The sequence below is a fragment of the Arachis stenosperma genome, chromosome 6, assembly GCF_014773155.1.
Source record: "Arachis stenosperma cultivar V10309 chromosome 6, arast.V10309.gnm1.PFL2, whole genome shotgun sequence".
NCBI lineage: Eukaryota > Viridiplantae > Streptophyta > Magnoliopsida > Fabales > Fabaceae > Arachis > Arachis stenosperma.
In genome coordinates, this window is record NC_080382.1 from 36,383,620 (window position 1) to 36,404,126 (window position 20,507).

A 20,507-nucleotide genomic window follows, 5' to 3' on the forward strand; every position below is an offset into this window, starting at 1 on the left:
TTGGTTGGTTATGAGATGTTAAAGGTTGGAAGAGTGGGTGTGGTGGTGGCATGTAGTGGTTGTTATTGCTGTAATGGTATTTTTGCTGGTTTGAGAAATTGGGGTTGTTGTAATTGAAGTTCCTTGATTCGTGATTTTGGTTTTCAGTCTTTCTCCAGTTGGAGTGAGTCTGGCAGTGTGTGTTCTGTGAGTATTGGCTTTGATTGGTATTGGTGGATAAGTGATGTTGGTTGTTTGTGGTCATGGATTTGCCCTGGTTGAAACTTCTTTGTTCTTGATATCAGGCCTCCCCCATTCTTAGATAGGAATGAGGTCTCCATGGTGGAAATTTGGCATTCACTACAGTGGACTGCAGGCCATCAACTTTTCCATCCCTCAGCCCCATGTGTTGCTGTGTTTGATTGTTCAGGTTCGTGGATGCCTTCATTCCTTCAAGTTTCATTACTTCTTTTTCCGAAATTGCATTCTGTGGTTTCTCGCATGAGTGTTGGTTGGTGACTCCTTTGTCATTGAAATTTGCAATTCCTTGGGTAGTTGTTGTTGCTTTGAGTAGGCCATCTGAGAAGTAATCCACTACTTTTCGTGTTTCTGGGGTTAGTCCTTCATAAAAAGCTCGGAAGCCCACCTTATCAGTTGCTTTCTTGTATCTTTCCCAAGCCTTGAAAAGTGGTTCTTCCTCCCCTTGTGTGAATAGATGTTCCTCCTCTTTCAGCTGGGTGATCTGTCTAGATGAGGTGAATTTGGCCAGAAATTTGGTAACCAAATCATCCCAACTAGTGATACTTCCTTGGGGAAAAGTTTCAAACTATTGTGCAGCTTCACCCTTTAATGAGAAGGGGAATAACAGGATCTTATAAGTGTCATGATCTGAACCATCGGTTTTGACCGTATTACAAGTCTTCAGAAAAGTGGATATGTGCTGCTGAGGATCTTCCGATGGATTTCCATCATAAGAACAATTGTTCTTGATGAGTGTAATAAGTGGTGGCTTCATGTCATGATACCCTTTGTCTGTAGAAACTCGATTTCCTGTGGTACGCAAACAATCAGGATGACCAAACAACAGAACGTTTGAGAATTGAGTGCAGTTAATTGAGATAAATTGTTAGTGAGTTAATAGAGGCAATTTCTCAAACAGTTAGTATGTTAGAGAGACAGGAAAGAAAAAGTGCTTAATCTAGACCTCCACTTCACTTAATCATTGTCAATCTATTTCAATCCCCGGCAACGGCGCCAAAAACTTGATGTGCGGAAAATGATCCAACACAAAACTCACCGGCAAGTGTACCGGGTCGCATCAAGTAATAATAACTCACATGAGTGAGGTCGATCCCACAGGGATTGAAGGATTGAGCAATTTTAGTTTAGTGGTTGATTTAGTCAAGCGAATCAAGTATTGGTTGAGTGATTTGTGTTTAACAGGAAGTAAATAACAATAAATGTAAAGGGGGAAGGGTTGAATTGCAGAAATTAAAAGAAACTGAAAGTAAAAGGACTGAATCTTAAAGAACAAGAAATTAAATGACTGAAACTTAAAGTGCAAGAAATGTAAATTGCAGTAACTTAAATTGCAAGGAATATAAATTGCTTGAATGTAAAAGGGATTTGAGGACAGGGATTTTAGAATTTAAGCAAGAGAATGTGAATTGCAACAATCAATAGAGCAGAAATTGAATTAGAAGCAATTAGAATTCAAACAGTAAGGAAATTAAGTGCAGCAAAGGTTCACAGAAGAACCAAAAGTAAATTGGGATCTCAAGACTCCAGAGACTAGGTAGCAAAGCCTAGATCTCAATTGCCTTCCCAGATCCAAGCTCACAAAGCAATTAACAGGAAATTGAAGAAGAAGCAGTAAAGGAAATTGAAATTGAATTCAATTGTGCAGAAAGGAATTAAAGAGATTTTGAATGGAGATTGAGACAGAATTTCCTCAATTCTTCACACCCAAAACTCAAAACAAGAAAAGTAAAAGTGCCCAAGCAAGAACGAGGAAGAAGAGAGATCAATTCTCCTCCCCAATTCTCTGAAATCTCAGTGAAATCACCAAGAGAAGTTGCAAAATTCTAAGCTCCCAAGAAAGTGCAAAATTTAAAAGTCAAGTAAAAAGTAAAATGTCAAAAGTCCTAATTACATCAAACTAACTCCTATTTATACACTTTCTATTCTTGGATCTTGGGATTTAGATGGGCTTTTGATTTGGTGAAGAAATGAATTAAATTGGATTTTTAATTCAATTTTAGGCCCAAAATCAATTGCTTCCAGGAGGCTGCCCTGCCCTTGCGGAGGGCATGGCAGGATTTGATGTATGCGGCCATGGTGCAGGCGTGGCGTGTGAGCTTGGTGCGCAAGATGCTGCCCTGCCCTCGCGGAGGGCAGGGCAGAAAAAGTTGGTGCGCCAGATTGGTGCCTTGGTGCGCTGCTGGTGCTGCCGAATGATGCCTTGGTGCGCCAGATTGGTGCGCTGGCCGTGCCACAACAAAATGCTGCCCTGCCCTCGCGGAGGGCAGGGCAGTGTTTCCAAACTGAAGTCCCGCGTTCGAGACACGGCTGAAACACACGCTACTTATTTTCCTTGGCTTTCTTGGCACCATAATCAAGCCTAGTTCCTTGCTTCTTCATTGTCCCGTGTTCGACTCTTGTGGCATGCATGGGTGAACTTTTTTCTTTGATTTATTTTCCATGAGGGCCCGATACTGCCCTTGTGGAGGGTAGGGCAAGGTTTTTCCTTCCTTTAATCCAAGGCACCATTTTGTGCTCTGCCCTTGTCGTGGGCAGGGCAGAGTTGCCTAGCAAGCTTTGTTCCCTTATGTTGCCCTCCTAGAGGGCAGTGTGCCCTTGTGGAGGGCAATGCTTGCCTTCCTCCTTTTATGCGCCACACTTCTTCTCTCTTGGGCCACATTTTCTTAGGCCACGCTTTTCTCTTTTCTTCTTTTCTTCACCTACAATAAACCAAAACAACCACTCCAAGTATCACTAAATTCACAAGGCTTATAAATCAATTAAAAATCAATTAAATTTAGCTTAAACCTCATGAGTTAACATTAATTTCATGGTGGTTGTTTGATTTAAAGAAGTTATGCATTTTCACTCCAAATCAATTACTTAGGATGCAAGAAAGTGCATAAAGACTAACAAAACAAGTAAAATTAGCTTGAAAAATGGGTATATGATGACTTGTCATCAGTGCTAACTTCCCAAATGATTCGTGAGATTGAAAAGGATGCTCTTCTTGCATCACGAGGAATTTTGACTCAAACTCACTTTGTTGGTTCATCATTTTCAGTTGCCATTCCTCTTGCTCTTGTTGGTGTTTCATGTATTGTGAATGGTATTCCTCTTGCCTTTGTTGAATTCTTATGTACTGTTGTGAAAATCTTCCAATTCCTTCCTACATCTGAGTCATATCCAGATTGTTATGTGGTTGAATGTGTTGCTGTTCCTCTTCCTCTTATGACTCTTCTTCCTCTTGTGACTCTTCTTCCTCCATTGGTTCATCTCTTTGCCTTCTTCTTTGTGGTCTTCGGCTCTGCTGTGCTTCAGTAACAATCATCATTCTTTCAATGGTTATAGGCATGCCCGGATTCACCCATATTGGGTTTGCATCCTCCATTGGCACTTTGGCTTTCATGCATAAACGCATAATGGTGCTTGGGTAGTGTAGCCACCCTTCGGCCGAATTCTTCTCTGCAATCCTTTGAATGTCACTTGCAATGATCTCATGAACCTTCACTTCTCCTCCCATTATTATACAATATAACATGATAGCTCTCTTCTTATTGACCTTCGAGTTGTTCACTGTGCCTAAGATTGATCTCTTCAATAGCTCATACCAACCTTTTGCTTCAGGGGTGAGATCTCCTCTTCTCAAGTACTTGTACTTGTTTTTAGTAGTTCCTACCCACTCCGTGTTGACCACACATATTTCACTGGCAATCTCATCATAGTCTTGCTCTTCATTTAGCCTTTGATGGTATCCTGGCTCATCAAAATGGGCTACCCTCAGCTTCAACACTTTCATGATAGTATTTGGGCTAAAATCTACTTCAGTCCCCCGTACATAACTCTTGTAAGTTGGAGCTTGATTCATCTCAATCCTTGGGGTATTAGCATAGAATTCCCATATGATGTTCGAATTGATCCTGGTAATTGGTGAAGTGAGCTCTTCCCACCTCCTCTTTCTAATCTTGGCTTTCATTTCTTGGCACTCTTCGTCCGGTAATAGAAGTGGAACTTCCGGATATATCTTTTTATCTCTCATCCATCCCCATTGTGTTTGATGGTACCATGTTCTGAATTTCCACTGATCAAACTCAGGGGTGCTTTCTTCAACCATGGGTTCCTTTCCTCTCCTTCGTTTGGTTCTTGAGGAAGAGGCCATGCTTGATCTTTTTGAGGTTAAGGTTGTATGCGGAAGGTTCAGGGTTTTGGTATGCTTTTAGAAGAAGAGATTTGTGAGTCTGAGATTATATGATTAGTAATGATGAAGGGAATGGAGTTTGAATGGTTGGAAAGTAAGGAGTGTATGACTTCTTCGTTCATGTGCATGGTTTGAGGGTGGTGCTTTATAATAACTTATTTGAACAATGGAGGGTTGGAATGCAATTGGACATCTTGCAAATCAAAGGTGTGCATGCAAAGTTGAATAAGGACAAAGATTGCCTCCTTAATGGTTTTCAACGTTCTCTTTCCAAGGGTGTGCAGAATCACCCCTTGAAGCATGTGATGCATATTTGTCTTCATTCTATACCCCTCCTTGTCTTATCCCTTTCATTGAATATTCCTTTGACCACCTAACCATCATCACAAGACAACAAATATAACTATGTTTAAGTAATGGCAAGAGAGTTTCTAAAAAAAATGTATGTAAACTATCATTCCTTATGCTCAATTAAACGTGACTTCTTTATGCATGGCCAGGGATGACACCAAACTTAATGTTTGGTCATATGGTCCAAAATATCACTTCCTCAAACCATTGTTTTTTTGAAGTTCCTACTTTATTTTTGGTTAAATCTTCATAAGGAATGCTTTATTAAATTTCCTTCTAACAATTATAACCATTGTTAGACCTCCATGATATTCAAAACTTAAAAGGCCATTGACTTTCATGACTTGTTCCCACAATTTATTTAGTGTGCCCCGTGGGCACACCAAACTTAGAATTCAATCATATGCCCTCCAATGTCATGAATAGTTGTCAATTTTGTCCAAAAAGAGTTGAATTCATATTGGTGCAACAATTATTATTCATATTGAAATATTAAAGACAAGAAAATTAAATCATGGGTTACCTCCCATGGAGCGCTCGTTTATTGTCACTAACTTGACATTGATCCTTTTAGGGTGGTTGATGGTTGAAATGTCGCAGCTTATCCCCCCTCACTGTGAGCCTTCTTTGTGTGCCTTGGTGCTCAATTTCAACGTGCTCAAGAGAGAGTACTTGGTTAACAGTGTAGTGATCTTTTGTTCCCAGCTATTGATATACTAATTGCACCTTGTCACCTTTGGAGAATCCTTCAGTTGGGGTTCTTTTATTCCTCCACCCTTTGTTAGCCTTCTTCTTATTTTTCTTCCTTTTTCTTGTTAACCTTTCTTCCTTGACAGTAGCTTTAGTTGTGGCACTTTCCTTCTTGTTTATCTTCCAAATTTATTTTTGAGTACCTTCTTTTCCTTGCATATGTTCATTCTTCTGCTTTACTGTATTGTTGATTGCTTGCCTTGGGAAACAGTCATTGATTACTTGGCTTCTTTCTTCAGAATTTTATTATTCTGGAAACACTTTCAGAGTAATGCTTTCCTCATGCATCCTGAGAGTTAGTTCTCCTTGCTCTACATCTATGATGGCTCTGGCAGTAGCTAAAAATGGCCTTCCCAAGATAATCGAATTGTTTCCTTCTTCTTCTGTTTCCAAGATTACAAAATCTGCAGGATAAATGAACTTGTCAACCTTAACTAAAAGGTTTTCGATCACTCCTTTGGGATGTACTACTGACTGGTCCACCAATTTCAATGACATCTGTATTGGTTTCACCTTCTCTATGCCAAGCTTTTTCACTAAAGAGGATGGAATCAGATTTATGCTTGCTCCTAAATCCCACATCCCCTTGTTGATAAATAGACTTCCAATGGTGCAAGGTAGGAAGAAACTTCCTGGATCTTCCAAGTTGGGAGGGAGTCCTTTTCTGATGAGTGCACTACATTCTTCAGTGAGAAGTACAGTCTCCTTCTCTAGCCAGCTTCTTTTCTTGTTGATGAGTTCCTTCAAGAACTTGGCATATAAGGGCATCTGCTCCAATGCCTCAGCTAGGGGAATGTTGATTTCTAGCTTCTTGAAAGTTTCCAGGAATTTGCAAAAGTGTTGATCTTTGGTTTCTTTATTGAACCTCTGTGGATATGGCAGCAGAGGAATGAAGGCTTTCTCCTTTTTCTGTGCTTCTTCCTCTCCCTCATGTATATTGATTGGCTGGTCTTCTTTTCTTTTGGGGTTCTCTGTGTTCTTGTTTGGCACCATATTTTGATCATTGGCTTCCTCTGTATCTGTTGGCTTTTTGCTGCTCTCTACTTGTTTCCTTGTAGTGTCATTGTTGCTCATCAATGTTCTCCCACTTCTTAACTGTACAGCCTTACACTCTTCCTTAGGATTTGGAATTGTGTCACTTGGTAGTGAACTTGATGGTCTCTCTGTTGCAAAGTGTTTAGAGAGCTGGCCTATTTGTCTTTCCATGTTCTTGATGGAAGCTTCTTGATTCTTGGCCGTCATTTCTTGGTGTTTCCATATTTTGTCTATCAAGGTTTCCAGGTTAGTGATTCTTTGAGATTTTGGGGATGCTTGTGGTTGGTTGTGAGATGTGGGTGGTGGATGATAGGTATTTTGGTTGATGGGTTGGTTATGGGTTGGATAATGGTTAGAGTTGGGGTAAGTATTTTGTGATTTTCTGAATGAATTTTGGTTGTTGTTTTGCTGGTTGTTCTTTGGGTTATTTTGGGTTGGGTTTCTTTGCCATGGCTGTTGGCCTTGGTTATGGTTATCTCCCCATCTAAGGTTGGGGTGATTCTTCCAGGAAGGATTGTAGGTATCACCATAAACTTCATTCTGTCCAGAGTTTTGGTTATGCATGTACTGCACTTGCTCCTGTTGTTGCTCTTTTTGGCTTTCTTCATTCTGCACCCATACAGTTGATGGTTGGCTTGTGTTCACAGTTGCTACTTGATGACTGTCAATCCTTTTGGCCATTTGTTCAAACTGTTGTTGAATTTATTGTTGCATTATCTTGTTTTGAGCCAAAATGGAGTCCACTCCTTCCAGTTCTAGTACCCCCTTTCTCTGTGATGGTTGGCGGGTTCTTTGATGAGCAAAGAAGTATTGATTGTTGGCCACCATGTCCACAAGATTCTGGGCTTCTTCAGCAGTTTTCATCAGTTGTAATGAACCTCCAGCAGAGTGATCTAATGCCTCTTGAGATTTCAATGTCAAGCCTTCATAGAAATTCTGCAGCACATCCCATTCATTGAACATCTCTGGGGGACACTTTCTGATTAAGGCTTTGTACCTCTCCCATGCTTCATATAAGGATTCGGCATCTAATTGTGTGAATGTCTGCACCTCAGTTTTCAGCCTGATGATCCTTTGGGGTGGGTAGAATTTGGCTAGAAATTTAGTCACCAAATCATCCGAACTAGTGATACTTCCTTGGGGAAAAGTTTCAAGCCATTGTGCAGCCTTGTCCCTCAATGAGAATAGGAACAACAGAAGCTTGTAAGTTTCAGGATTCACGCCATTGGATTTGACAGTGTCACAAATCCTTAAGAAGGTAGATAAATGCTGGTTAGGATCTTCCAATGGGCTGCCTCCATAGGAACAATTGTTCTGGACAAGTGTAATGAGTTGTGGTTTTAGCTCAAAGTTGTTTGCATTGACATTGGGAGTGAGAATGCTACTCCCACAGTGTCTTGGATTTGCAAATGTGTAAGAAGCTAGGACTCTTCTTTGAGGGGGGTTATTGTTGGCTACTCCCCCTGTTGCATTCAGATTTGAGTGGTTCCCTTCCATCTCGTGGTACTCTTCTTCCTCAGAGACTTCTTCTTCTCCAACAACACTTTTTCCTCTAGCTTCTCTTCTCAACCTCCTGAGAGTTCGTTGGTCTTGCTCAGAGAAGTGAGGAGTCTCTCCTCTTACCTGTGTCATACACTCAACCACAAAGAACAAACAGCAGCACTCTTGAAAGTTGAGTGAAATTAGTTGAGACAAAGTCTCAAACAGTTAGTGGGTTAATCAAAATTAAAGAAAAAGTGCTTGATCTAAACTACCACCTCACTTAATCATTGTCAATCTATTCAATCCCCGGCAATGGCGCAAAAAACTTGATGTGCGGAAAACGATCCGACACAAAACTCACCGGCAAGTGCACCGGGGCGCATAAAGTAATAAAACTCACGGGAGTGAGGTTGATCCCACAAGGATTGAAGGATGGTGCAACTTTAGTTTAGTGGTTGAATTAGTCAAGCAAATAAGTGTTGATTGTGTGAAATTGTATTGACAGGAATTAAATTGCATAGAATGTAAAGGGGAGTGGGTGATCTGCAGGAAATTAAAGGGAACAAAAAGAAAAAGAGCTAAATCTTAAAGTGCAAGTAATGTAAATTGCAGAAACTTAAAGTGCAAGAAATATAAATGACTTGAAAAATAAAAGGGGAATGGGAATTGGATCTGCAGGAATTAAACAAGGAAAATCAAAACTCAACAGAATGAAAAGTAGTTGATGGAATTAGTTGAACCGGATCTCAAACTAAAAGGAAAATAAGCTTGGTGTAGTAATTAAACAAGGAAATTAAAATGGAAACCAATAGATCTCAGGACCCAAGAGACTAGATAACTAAGTCTAGATCTCAATGCCTTCCTAGATCTAAATTCAGAGAGCAAATGCAAAATTAAAGAAGAGAGCAATGTAGAAATGTAAATCCAAGTTCAATTTCCAGAAGTTGCAGTAAGAAAAACAGAGAGATCTCAAGGTGAGATTGAGACAGAATTTCCTCAATTCTTCAACACCCAAGACTCAAGACAAGTGTAAATGAAATTGAAAACAAGAAAACTAAAAGGAAGAGAATTCAATTCTCCTTCCCCAAGACTCAGAATCTCAAAATAGCTCAAAACCCAAAAGCTCTCGATTGTGAATACTATGAAAATTCTCAAAGAAAACTCTAAAAAGAAAGCTCTCTTAAAACTTTAAATCCTCAGCTATTTATACACTTTCTTCAAATGATCATTAAGCCTTGAATTGGGCCTTTAGTCTTGATGGAATTGGGTTGACAATAGCCTCTGTTGATTGCTCTTGGTGTTGGGAAGAAATCTACTTGTGAACCGGGCCATTAACCCTTCACGTTTGAGTCAACGTTTGAGGCAAACGTTGACTCAAACGTCCCTTGTTGGAGCATTATGTAGATGGTCTTCTTGCTGTCATCCACGTTTGAGCCAACGTTTGAGGTCAAACGTGAGCTCAAACGTGGGTCTTCCCAGGCTCCCTTTTTGGCCAACGTTTGGCCCAACGTTTGAGGCAAACGTTGGCGCAAACGTGGCTCAACTAAACCATCAATCAGCGTGCTTTGCCATGCTCTTCCTTGCCAAAATGTAGCCAACGTTTGACCTTACGTTTGAGGCAAACGTTGGCTCAAACGTTGCTGTGCCCAGGAGTGCTATTTCTCTTTTTTTTGGCGCCAACATTTGACCTCACGTTTGAGGCAAACGTTGGCGCAAACGTTGGCTCCTTCCCCTGCTTCTTCTTCAGCCAACGTTTGCCTCAACGTTTGAGGCAAACGTTGGCGCAAACATTGGCTCCTTCCAGGGTATTCTTCATCTTCTTTTCACGTTTGAGTTAATGTTTGAGGCAAACGTTAGCTCAAACGTTGATCCCTCTTTTCAATCCCATTCTTGCAACCTTCTTCCAAGCTTTATTCCTCCTATCATCAATCAACAATTGTATCAAAGCTATGCCATAATCATGAGAGTTATTCTTCTTCTTGTCATATGAGCAATTATGGCACAAAAACTCATGAAAATGCATCAATTTATCCATGGTTGATTGAATCAAAGGAAACATGAATTTCAACCCAATTGGCTTACTTATGGCTTAAGAAAGTGCATAAAATTAAATGAAAACAAAGAAAAAGACTAGTAAAACTAGGCTAAGATGACTTGTCATCACTCATCAGTGCTTCTTATAGGATGTCACCCTTAGAGATGGCCGAGCTTATGGCTCAGCTAGAAGATTTAATGGGCAAACGCTTCATTTGACCGAGTGCTTCTCTGTGGGGAACGCCAGTGGTACTGGTAAAGAAGAAGGATGGGAGTTTGCGCTTATGTGTTGACTATTCGCAGCTGAACAAGGTTACTGTAAAGGATAAATATTAGATGCCAAGGATCAATGATCTAATGGACCAACTACAGGGGGCTGGAGTGTTTTCCATAATTGAGTTACGATCCGGGTATCATCAGATAAGGTTTAGAGACGAGGACATTTCGAAGACTGCTTTCAGAACGCGATACGGTCACTATGAATACACGGTGATGTCTTTTGTGTTAACCAATGTCCTGGCAGTATTTATGGACTATATGAACTAAATTTTCCATCCATTTTTGGATAAATTTGTTGTCATCTTCATTGATGACATCCTTATTTACTCTAAGACTGAAGCAAAACATGCAGATCACTTGCGAACTGTGCTACAAATCTTCAAGGATCGAAAATTGTATGCCAAGTTATCTAAATGTGAGTTTTGGAAGAGTGAGGTGAAATTTCTCGATCATGTAGTAAGTCAACAGGAGATTGTTGTGGATCCTGCTAAAGTTAAGACAGTAATGAATTGGGAGCGACCAGCTTCTGTGACAAAGATTAGGAGTTTTCTAGGCTTGGTGGGTTATTATCGGAGGTTTATTAAAGGGTTTTCACAAATCACTTTACCTTTAACTAAGCTTACTAGGAAGGATACACAATTTGTTTGGACTCCTGAGTGCGTGGAAAGCTTTCAAGTGTTGAAGCAAAGACTGATCACTGCACCTATGTTAGTGTTTCCCGAGCCAAGTGAACCATTTGAAGTGTACTGTGATGCATCACTAAAGGGTCTGGGGTGCGTGTTGATGCAGCACCGCAAGGTCATGGCATATGCCTCATGGCAGTTAAGATCGGATGAAATGAATTATCTGTCTCACGACTTAGAACTTGCTGCCGTTGTGTTTGCTCTAAAGATTTGGAGACATTACCTCTATGGTATCAAGTTTCAAGTTTTCTCAAATCATAAGAGCATGAAGTACCTCTTTGAGCAAAGAGAATTGAATATGCGTCAGAGGAGGCAGATGAAACTTCTAAAGGGCTATGACTTTGAGTTGAATTACCACCCCAGAAAATCGAATGTTGTGGCAGACGCTTTGAGCCGAAAGTTCCAATGTGCTACTTGGATGATGTTGCAATAGGAAGAGTTACTAGAAGCATTCGAAGGTCTGAAATTGGTAGTCAGAGAAGAGTCTAGGACTCTGTGTTTGACTCAGCTGCAAGTTTCAAGTGATTTTAAAGCTGAACTTCTAAAAGCTCATTAAGACGATAAGGAATTACAGAAAGTATTGCCGGCAATTGAGCAAGGAAAGCGATGGAGAGTGTCAGAGGAGAAGGATGGATTATGGAGGTTTAATGGCCGAATCATTGTGCCGGACGTTGGGAACTTACGACAGAATATCTAGAAAGAGGCTCACAAGAGCGGGTTTTCAATCCATCCAAGAAGCATTAAGATGTACCAAGATTTGATAATGATGTTCTGGTGGCCAGGAATGAACAATGATGCGGCATTGCACGTTTTCAAGTGTTTGACTTGTCAAAAAGTTAAAATTGAGCACCAGAGGCCATCAGGAACCCTTTAGCCTTTAGAGATTCCACAATGGAAGTTGGAGAATATTGCAATGGACTTTGTGTTGGGCTTACCTAGGACTCGGACTGGTTATGACGCTGTTTGGGTGATTGTGGATCGACCAACAAAGTCAGCTCACTTTCTCCCCATTTGAATGAACTATACATTGGAGGAGTTAGTGTGGCTGTACATTAAAGAGATTGTGAGATTGCACGGCGTGCCTTCCACCATTATATCAGACAGAGATCCTCAGTTCACATCAAGGTCCTGGGAAGCCTTTCAACGAGCATTTGGGACCCAGTTGAGCTTAAGCACTGTATATCACCCTCAAACATATGGTCAATCAGAGAGAACAATCCAAACTTTGGAGGATATGCTGAGAACTTATGGTTTGAACCAACTGGTGAGCTGGAATAGGTATATACCACTAGTGGAGTTTGTATATAACAATAGTTACCATGCGAGCATCGAAATAGCTCCGTATGAGGCTTTGTATGGGAGAAAGTGTCAATCTCCGCTATGCTTGCATAAAGCTGGGGAGAAGAGCTTATTAGGCCCTGAAATGATAGTAGAAACCACAGAGCAGATAAAGAAGATTCGAAGCTGAATGCTTGTAGCTCAAAGTCATCAAAAGAGTTACGCTGATCAAAGGCGAAAGCCTTTAGGATTTGAAGAAGGAGAGCATGTGTTTTTAAAAGTTACTCCAATGACCGAAATGGGAAGAGCAATCAAGACGAAGAAACTAAATCCCCGTTACATCAGACCATTTGAGATTTTGAAGAGGATTGGGCCGGTAGCCTATAGGATTGCCTTACCACCACATCTTTCAAACTTGAATGGCATGTTTCACGTGTCGCAGCTTCGTAAATATACTGCTGATGTAAGTCATGTCCCAGAGCCGGAATTGATTCAAGTAAGAGAAGATCTGACGCTTTCAGTTATCCTGATTACGATCGACAACCAGCATCAAGCATTTACGCGGTAAGGAGGTATCATTGGTGAAAGTAGCGTGGAGTCGAGCTAGTATTAAAGAGCATACTTGGGAGCTCAATCGGATATGCAGAAGGACTACCCACACCTATTTTCAGGTAACTAAATCTGAATTTTGAGTGCAAAATCCTTAATTAGGAGGGTAGGATGTAAACCCCGTAAAATTAGCGAATAATTAATCAATAAATTAACTTTTAATAAAGGAGATTAAAAATATAAATTTTATAGTCAAATAAGATAGAGCTAATTAAAACAAGAATTTTGACACTAATTTCAAAGATTTTGGCCCAAGAACGGGCCGAATCGGGCCCAAAATAGGCCCAAGGCCCAATCCAACCCAATAACACTTAAACAAAACTCAGCTCCCCTTTCTCCCTTCTCTTCATTCACGATGGGAACCTTGTGGAAAAGGAGAAGAGATCTCTCAAACCCTAACCTTGTGATCAAGCCACCAAAACTTTCCGCTCCGAGCTCCGATCGTCGCACCATTTGCGGTTACGCGACCACCGCGTCGTGCTCCACAAATCTATCGGAATAATTTCATTGGTATGTCTCACTTTCATTCCATTTTCTCTAATCCTTTGATTTTCAAAAATTATTAGAGTGGTAATGAGATTTTTCTTCTTTTGATGGATTAGGACCCGATTAGCTTGAGGAAAACATTCACTCCAGCTTCTGTGACACTTGGCAAGGTGAGGATCCTAGAATTCTAGCTAATTCTTTGAATTTGTGTATTGGGTATTAAATTTTGTATATATATATTGGAGCTTGAATTATCGGCATTGGAAATTTGGTGGAGGTTGGGTGTCAATACTTTGGTCATTTTGGACCTTTGGGGTTGTGTTTGGCATTGGTGGGTTGTCTTGGGAAATACGTGGAAATTGGCCAAGGTATAGGTTAGGTTTCACGTATTTAATATCTAATGTTCTACGAAAACATAGGCTAGATGACCTTTGGATAGGAATGAATGCTTGAGTATGTAAACTGTTTAGTACTTTAAATGATATATCTTGAACAAGGGTGAGTTTTGGTCTATTGTTAATATTGTTGTTGGAATTCTAAATGATAAATTGATGATGCTTGATAAGGTAGAAGGATGAATATGAGTTTGTGGTGGTTTGTTGATGAATCTTGTTGATTCAGTAATGAATGTTTGGTATGAGACTGTGTATATGTTGAGGTTTATTTGATTGAAGTAGGATGTGGAGGTTTTGGCATTTTAAATAGTATATTGCTGTGTTGAATATGTGTAAAGGAAGTAGGAGTTGAGTTTGGTTTTTGTCAAAATTGAGGTTGAGGTTTTTGTGAAAAATTGATTTTTGGCCAAACTTCGGCGAGCCATAACTCGATTTCAGAACTCCCAAATAGTTTCTGTTCATACCCTGGGTCAAGCTGTCCGACCCAGGATGTTTAGCGACAAGCTGACCGACCTCTTCAGGTCAGACCTCTTCGCCAAAGGAGCCCAAAGCAGGCCCAAAATGAAGGAACACAGCCCAATCTAAAGGCAGCCAAAGCCCAGAAAGATAAAGGCGGTTCCCCTAAAGATAAGATAACTTCACTCAAAGATAAGATAAGATAAGATAAGATAACTATCTTATCTCCAGAGAGGTCACTCCTCACCATCATAAATACACTGGAGCACCCAGTATAACTCATACTCTGATTCTACTCAATACCTGCTTAATACTCTTGCTAACTTAAGCATCGGAGTCCCTTGCAGGTACCCCCCACCCTTCGGTGATAAAGGATCAGCAGCACTCTCAGTTCCACAAGTCGGACACACCAGCTCCGACCGCTATACACCTGCCGGACACGTCGGCTCCGACCAACACAGAAGATCTCGACCGAGATCGACCTACAGTTTCAGGTTACCCTCGGAACATTGGCGCCGTTGCCGGGGAACTTGGAAGTCATCCCACCACCATGGCGGACAACCATGACAAAGACCACGATTCAGATCTAGAGGATAGAACGCCGCACAAGAACGCGGACACTACACCAAAGGATACTCCTCAACTTAACAACAAAAAGGATTCTCCAAATGCGGGAGCCATGGAGGCGCTTCAAGACCGTTTAAAACAACTAGAAGAAGAAGCCCTACATCAACGAGAGGCTGAGAAAGACCTACAAAGGGAGATAAAGCGACGCCGGGAATTGGAGGACAAACTCCTAAAATTCGAAGCCGATCTCAAGGCCAAAGCTAATCGATCCTCTCATGAGGATAGCTCCTGCAAGGACCAAGATCCATTCACCAAAGAGATCATGAAAGCTAAAGGTCCCAAAGGACTTCAAAGCTCTAGACATGACCCCGTACGACGGCACATCAGATCCAAGCCATCATCTTAGCAATTTCAGAAGCAGGATGTATTTCACAGAGGCCTCAGATGCAATCCATTATTCTCCATCCAGAAGGACAAAGCCAAACACGCACCTAGCCTATTAGGGATCAAGCAAAGAGATCGAGAGAGCCTTCGCAACAACATGGAAAGATTCAACAAAACATCTATGGGCATACAAAGTCTGCCAACAGAAGCAGCTATCAGGGGCCTCATCAATGGTTTACGAAAAGGACCTTTTAGCCACTCAATATCCAGGAAGCACCCAAACATCTCTAAACGAGGTACAAGAACGAGCAAAGAAGTACATCAACATGGAGGAAAACTCTCGACTAGGAGAGATCTCAAAAACCAAACATTCCTACTTCTCTTGGGATAAGGATAAAGAGTCCAAGAAAAAAGAATATCAACATGGAGAGAAGCCTAGAAAATACCACAATTACACCCCCTTCGGGTGTATGTTGTGGATGTCTACCAAGAAATATGCAACACTGAGAAGATCCCATCAACTCGCCCAATCAAAAACAAAAGAGGTCGGACGCGTTGAAGGTCCACCTCACACCAAAGAGGTCAGACGCGTTGAAAGTCCACCTCACACCAAAGAGGTCGGACGAGTTGAAGGTCCACCTCACACCAAAGAGGTCGGACGCGTTGAAGGTCCACCTCACACCAAAGAGGTCGGACGAGTTGAATGTTCACCTCACACCAAAGAGGTCGGACAAAGTTGAAGGTCTACCTCACACCAAAGAGGTTGGACAAAGGTCCACCTCACACCAAAGTGGTCTCACACCAAAGAGGTCGAACGAGTTGAACGTCCACCTCGCACCCCTGAGAGACATGTTCATGGAGGATTCACAGGAGGAAATATCTCTAAATCATCTTGCAAAGGACACCTCAAAGAGGTATATTAAGGAAGGGAGAGAGGTTTGAATAGGACTACGGGGTGCAAACAAGCCTTCCGAGATTTTGAAAATTCTTGGGGCAACCACCCATTCTTACCCAAACAAGGGAAAGTGAAAAGCTCATATTATACCTCGTAGTGGAAAGTCTGGCAATAGCCTCATCACTAGTTAAAGAAGACAAAAGTGGGCAACAACCCGTCTACTCACCTCATACTCATCACTAGTTAAAGAAGACAAAAGTGGGCAACAACCCGTCTACTCACCTCATACTCATCACTAGTTAAAGAAGACAAAAGTGGGCCACAAAAGTTTGCCTACACCCTCATACTCACCTCTCGATGACTCCACCCATACTTTCAAGCTCACACTATCAAAGTTCGGACCAACCAGCTGATGCGCGAAATTGTGAACAATACTTTTCACAACTCTCATAATCCCTGGTCATGAACTCCAAAAACTTTGGTGGTTCAATTCCATGGCATTACACAACTTCGCACAACTAACCAGCAAGTGCACTGGGTCGTCCAAGTAATACCTTACGTGAGTAAGGGTCGATCCCACGGAGATTGTTAGCATTGAAGCAAGCTATGGTCATCTTGTAAATCTTAGTCAAGCAGACTCAAACGTATATGATGATGAACGAAAATAACAAAGAAGATAAAGATAGTGATACTTATGTATATCATTGGTGTAAGAGCCTCAGACAAGTGTATGAAGATGCCTTCCCTTCCGTCTCTCTGCTTTCCTAATGCCTTCATCCAATCCTTTCTTACTCCTTTCCATGGCAAGCTCGTGTAAGGTTTCACTGTTGTCAGTAGCTACCTCCCATCCGCGCAGTGAAAGCTAATGCACACACTCTGTCACAGTGCTGCCAATCACCGGTTTGGTTCCCTCCCCTACCGGAATAGAATCACTCTTTTGCGTCTGTCACTAACGCCCAGTAGGTTACAGGTTTGAAGCACGTCACAGTCATTCAATCATTGAATCCTACTCAGAATACCACAGACAAGGTTTAGACCTTCCGGATTCTCTTGAATGCTGCCATCAGGTCCTGCCTATACCACGAAGACTCTGATCTCACGGAATGGTTGGCTCGTTTGTCAGGCGAGCACTCGGTTGTCAGGCGATCAACCATGCATCGTGCAATCAGGAATCCAAGAGATATTCACTAAGCCTCAGATGCTTGTAGAACAAGAATGGTTGTCAGTCACCTTGTTCATGGGTGAGAATGGTGATGGGCGTCAATCATCACCTTCATCATGTTGAAGAACAAGTGATATCTTGGATAAAGAACAAGCGGAATTGAATGGAAGAACAATAGTAATTGCATTAATACTCGAGGTACAGCAGAGCTCCACACCTTAATCTATGGTGTGTAGAAACTCCACCGTTGAAAATACATAAGAACAAGGTTTAGGCATGGCCGAATGGCCAGCCTCCCAAAGGTCTAAGATAGCATAAAACAAAGATAGCTACCAAAAGTCCTCTCTCTATACAATAGTAAAAGGTCCTACTTATAGAAAACTAGTACATAGATGAGTAAATGACATAAAAATCCACTTCCGGGCCCACTTGGTGTGTGCTTGGGCTGAGCAATGAAGCAATTTCGTGTAGAGACTCTCCTTGGAGTTAAACGCCAGCTTTAGTGCCAGTTTGGGCGTTTAACTCCCAATTAGGTGCCAGTTCCGGCGTTTAACGCTGGAATTTCTTGAGGTGACTTTGAACGCCGGTTTGGGCCATCAAATCTTGGGCAAAGTATGGACTATTATATATTGCTGGAAAGCCCAGGATGTCTACTTTCCAACGCCGTTGAGAGCGCGCCAATTGGGCTTCTGTAGCTCCAGAAAATCCACTTCGAGTGCAGGGAGGTCAGAATCCAACAGCATCTGCAGTCCTTTTGAGTCTCTGGATCAGATTTTTGCTCAGGTCCCTCAATTTCAGCCAGAAAATACCTGAAATCACAGAAAAACACACAAACTCATAGTGAAGTCCAGAAAAGTGAATTTTAACTAAAAACTAATAAAAATATACTAAAAACTAACTAGATCATACTAAAAATATACTAAAAACAATGCCAAAAAGTATACAAATTATCCGCTCATCACAACACCAAACTTAAATTGTTGCTTGTCCCCAAGCAACTTAAGATCAAATAAGATAAAAAGAAGAGAATATGCAATGAACTCCAAAAACATCTATGAAGATCAGTATTAATTAGATGAGCGGGGCTTTTATCTTTTTGCTTCTGAATAGTTTTGGCATCTCACTCTATCCCTTGTAATTCAGAATGATTGGCTTCTTTAGGAACTCAGAATCCAGATAGTGTTAATGATTCTCCTAGTAAAGTATGATGATTCTTGAACATAGCTATTTCTTGAGTCTTGGCCGTGGCCCAAAGCACTCTGCCTTCCAGTATTACCACCGGATACATACATGCCACAGACACATAATTGGGTGAACCTTTTCAGATTGTGACTCAGCTTTGCTAAAGTCCCCAATTAGAGGTGTCCAGGGTTCTTAAGCACACTCTTATTGCCTTGGATCACAACTTTATTTCTTTCTTTTTTTTTTCGATTTTTTTTTTTTCGTTTGCTTTTTCTCTCTTTTTTTTTTCTGCTTTTTCTTGCTTCAAGAATCATTTTTAATGATTTTTCAGATCCTCAGTAACATGTCTCCTTTTTCATCATTCTTTCAAGAGCCAACATCCATGAACCACAAATTCAAAAGACATATGCACTGTTCAAGCATACATTCAGAGAACAAAAGTGTTGCCACCACATCAAAATAATTAAACTATTATAAAATTCAGAATTCATGCAATTCTTTCCTTTTCAATTAAGCACGTTTTTATTCAAGAAAGGTGATGGATTCATAGGACATTCATAACTTTAAGGCATAGACACTAAGACACTAATGATCACAAGACACAAACATGGATAACCATAAGCATAAAAATCGAAAAACAGAAGAATAAAGATCAAGGAAATCAAGGAACGGGTCCACCTTAGTGATGGCGGCTCTTTCTTGCTCTTGAAGATCCTATGGAGTGCTTGAGCTCCTTAATGTCTCTTCCTTGTCTTTGTTGCTCCTCCCTCATGATTCTTTGGTCTTCTCTAATTTCATGGAGGAGAATGGAGTGTTCTTGATGCTCCACCCTTAGTTGTCCCATGTTGGAACTCAATTCTCCTAGGGAGGTGTTTACTTGCTCCCAATAGTTTTGTGGAGGAAAGTGCATCCCTTGAGGCATCTCAGGGATCTCATGATGAGAGGGGTCTCTTGTGTGCTCCATCCTTTTCTTGGTAATGGGCTTATCCTCATCAATGGTGATGTCTCCTTCTATGTCAACTCCAACTGAATAACAGAGGTGACAAATGAGATGAGGAAAGGCTAACCTTGCCAAGGTGGAGGTCTTGTCCGCCACCTTATAGAGTTCTTGGGCTATAACCTCATGAACTTCTATTTCTTCTCCAATCATGATGCTATGGATCATGATGGCCCGGTCTATGGTAACTTCGGACCGATTGCTAGTGGGAATGATTGAGCGTTGTATGAACTCTAACCATCCTCTAGCCACGGGCTTGAGGTCATGCCTTCTCAATTGAACCGGCTTTCCTCTTGAATCTTGCTTCCATTGTGCGCCCTCTTCACATATGGTTGTGAGGACTTGGTCCAACCTTTGATCAAAGTTGACCCTTCTAGTGTAAGGGTGCTCATCTCCTTGCATCATAGGCAAGTTGAACGCCACCCTCACACTCTCCGGACTAAAATCCAAGTATTTCCCCCGAACCATAGTGAGATAATTCTTTGGATTCGGGTTCACACATTGGTCATGGTTCTTGGTGATCCATGCATTGGCATAGAACTCTTGAACCATCAAGATTCCGACTTGTTGAATGGGGTTGGTAAGTACTTCCCAACCTCTTCTTCGGATCTCATGGCGGATCTCCGGATATTCACCCTTTTTGAGTGAAAAGGGGACTTCGAGGATCACCTTCTTCAAGGCCACAACTTCATAGAAGTGGACTTGATGCACCCTTGAGAGGAATCTATCCATCTCCCACGACTCGGAGGTGGAAGCCTTTGCCTTCCCTTTCCTCTTTCTAGAGGTTTCTCCGGCCTTGGATGCCATAAATGGTTATGAAAAAGCAACGCTTTTACCACACCAAACTTAAAATGTTTGCTCGTCCTCGAGCAAAAGAAGAAAGAAGAGAGTAGAAGAAGAAGAAATGAGGAAGAGGGGGAAGGTGGTGTGTTCGGCCAAGAAGGGGAAGAAAGGGTGTTTAGGTTGTGTGAAAATGAAGGGTTGGAGAAGGGTATTTATAGGAGAGAGGGGGGGTAATGGTTCGGCCATGGAGGGTGGGTTTGGGAGGGAAAGTGGTTTGAATTT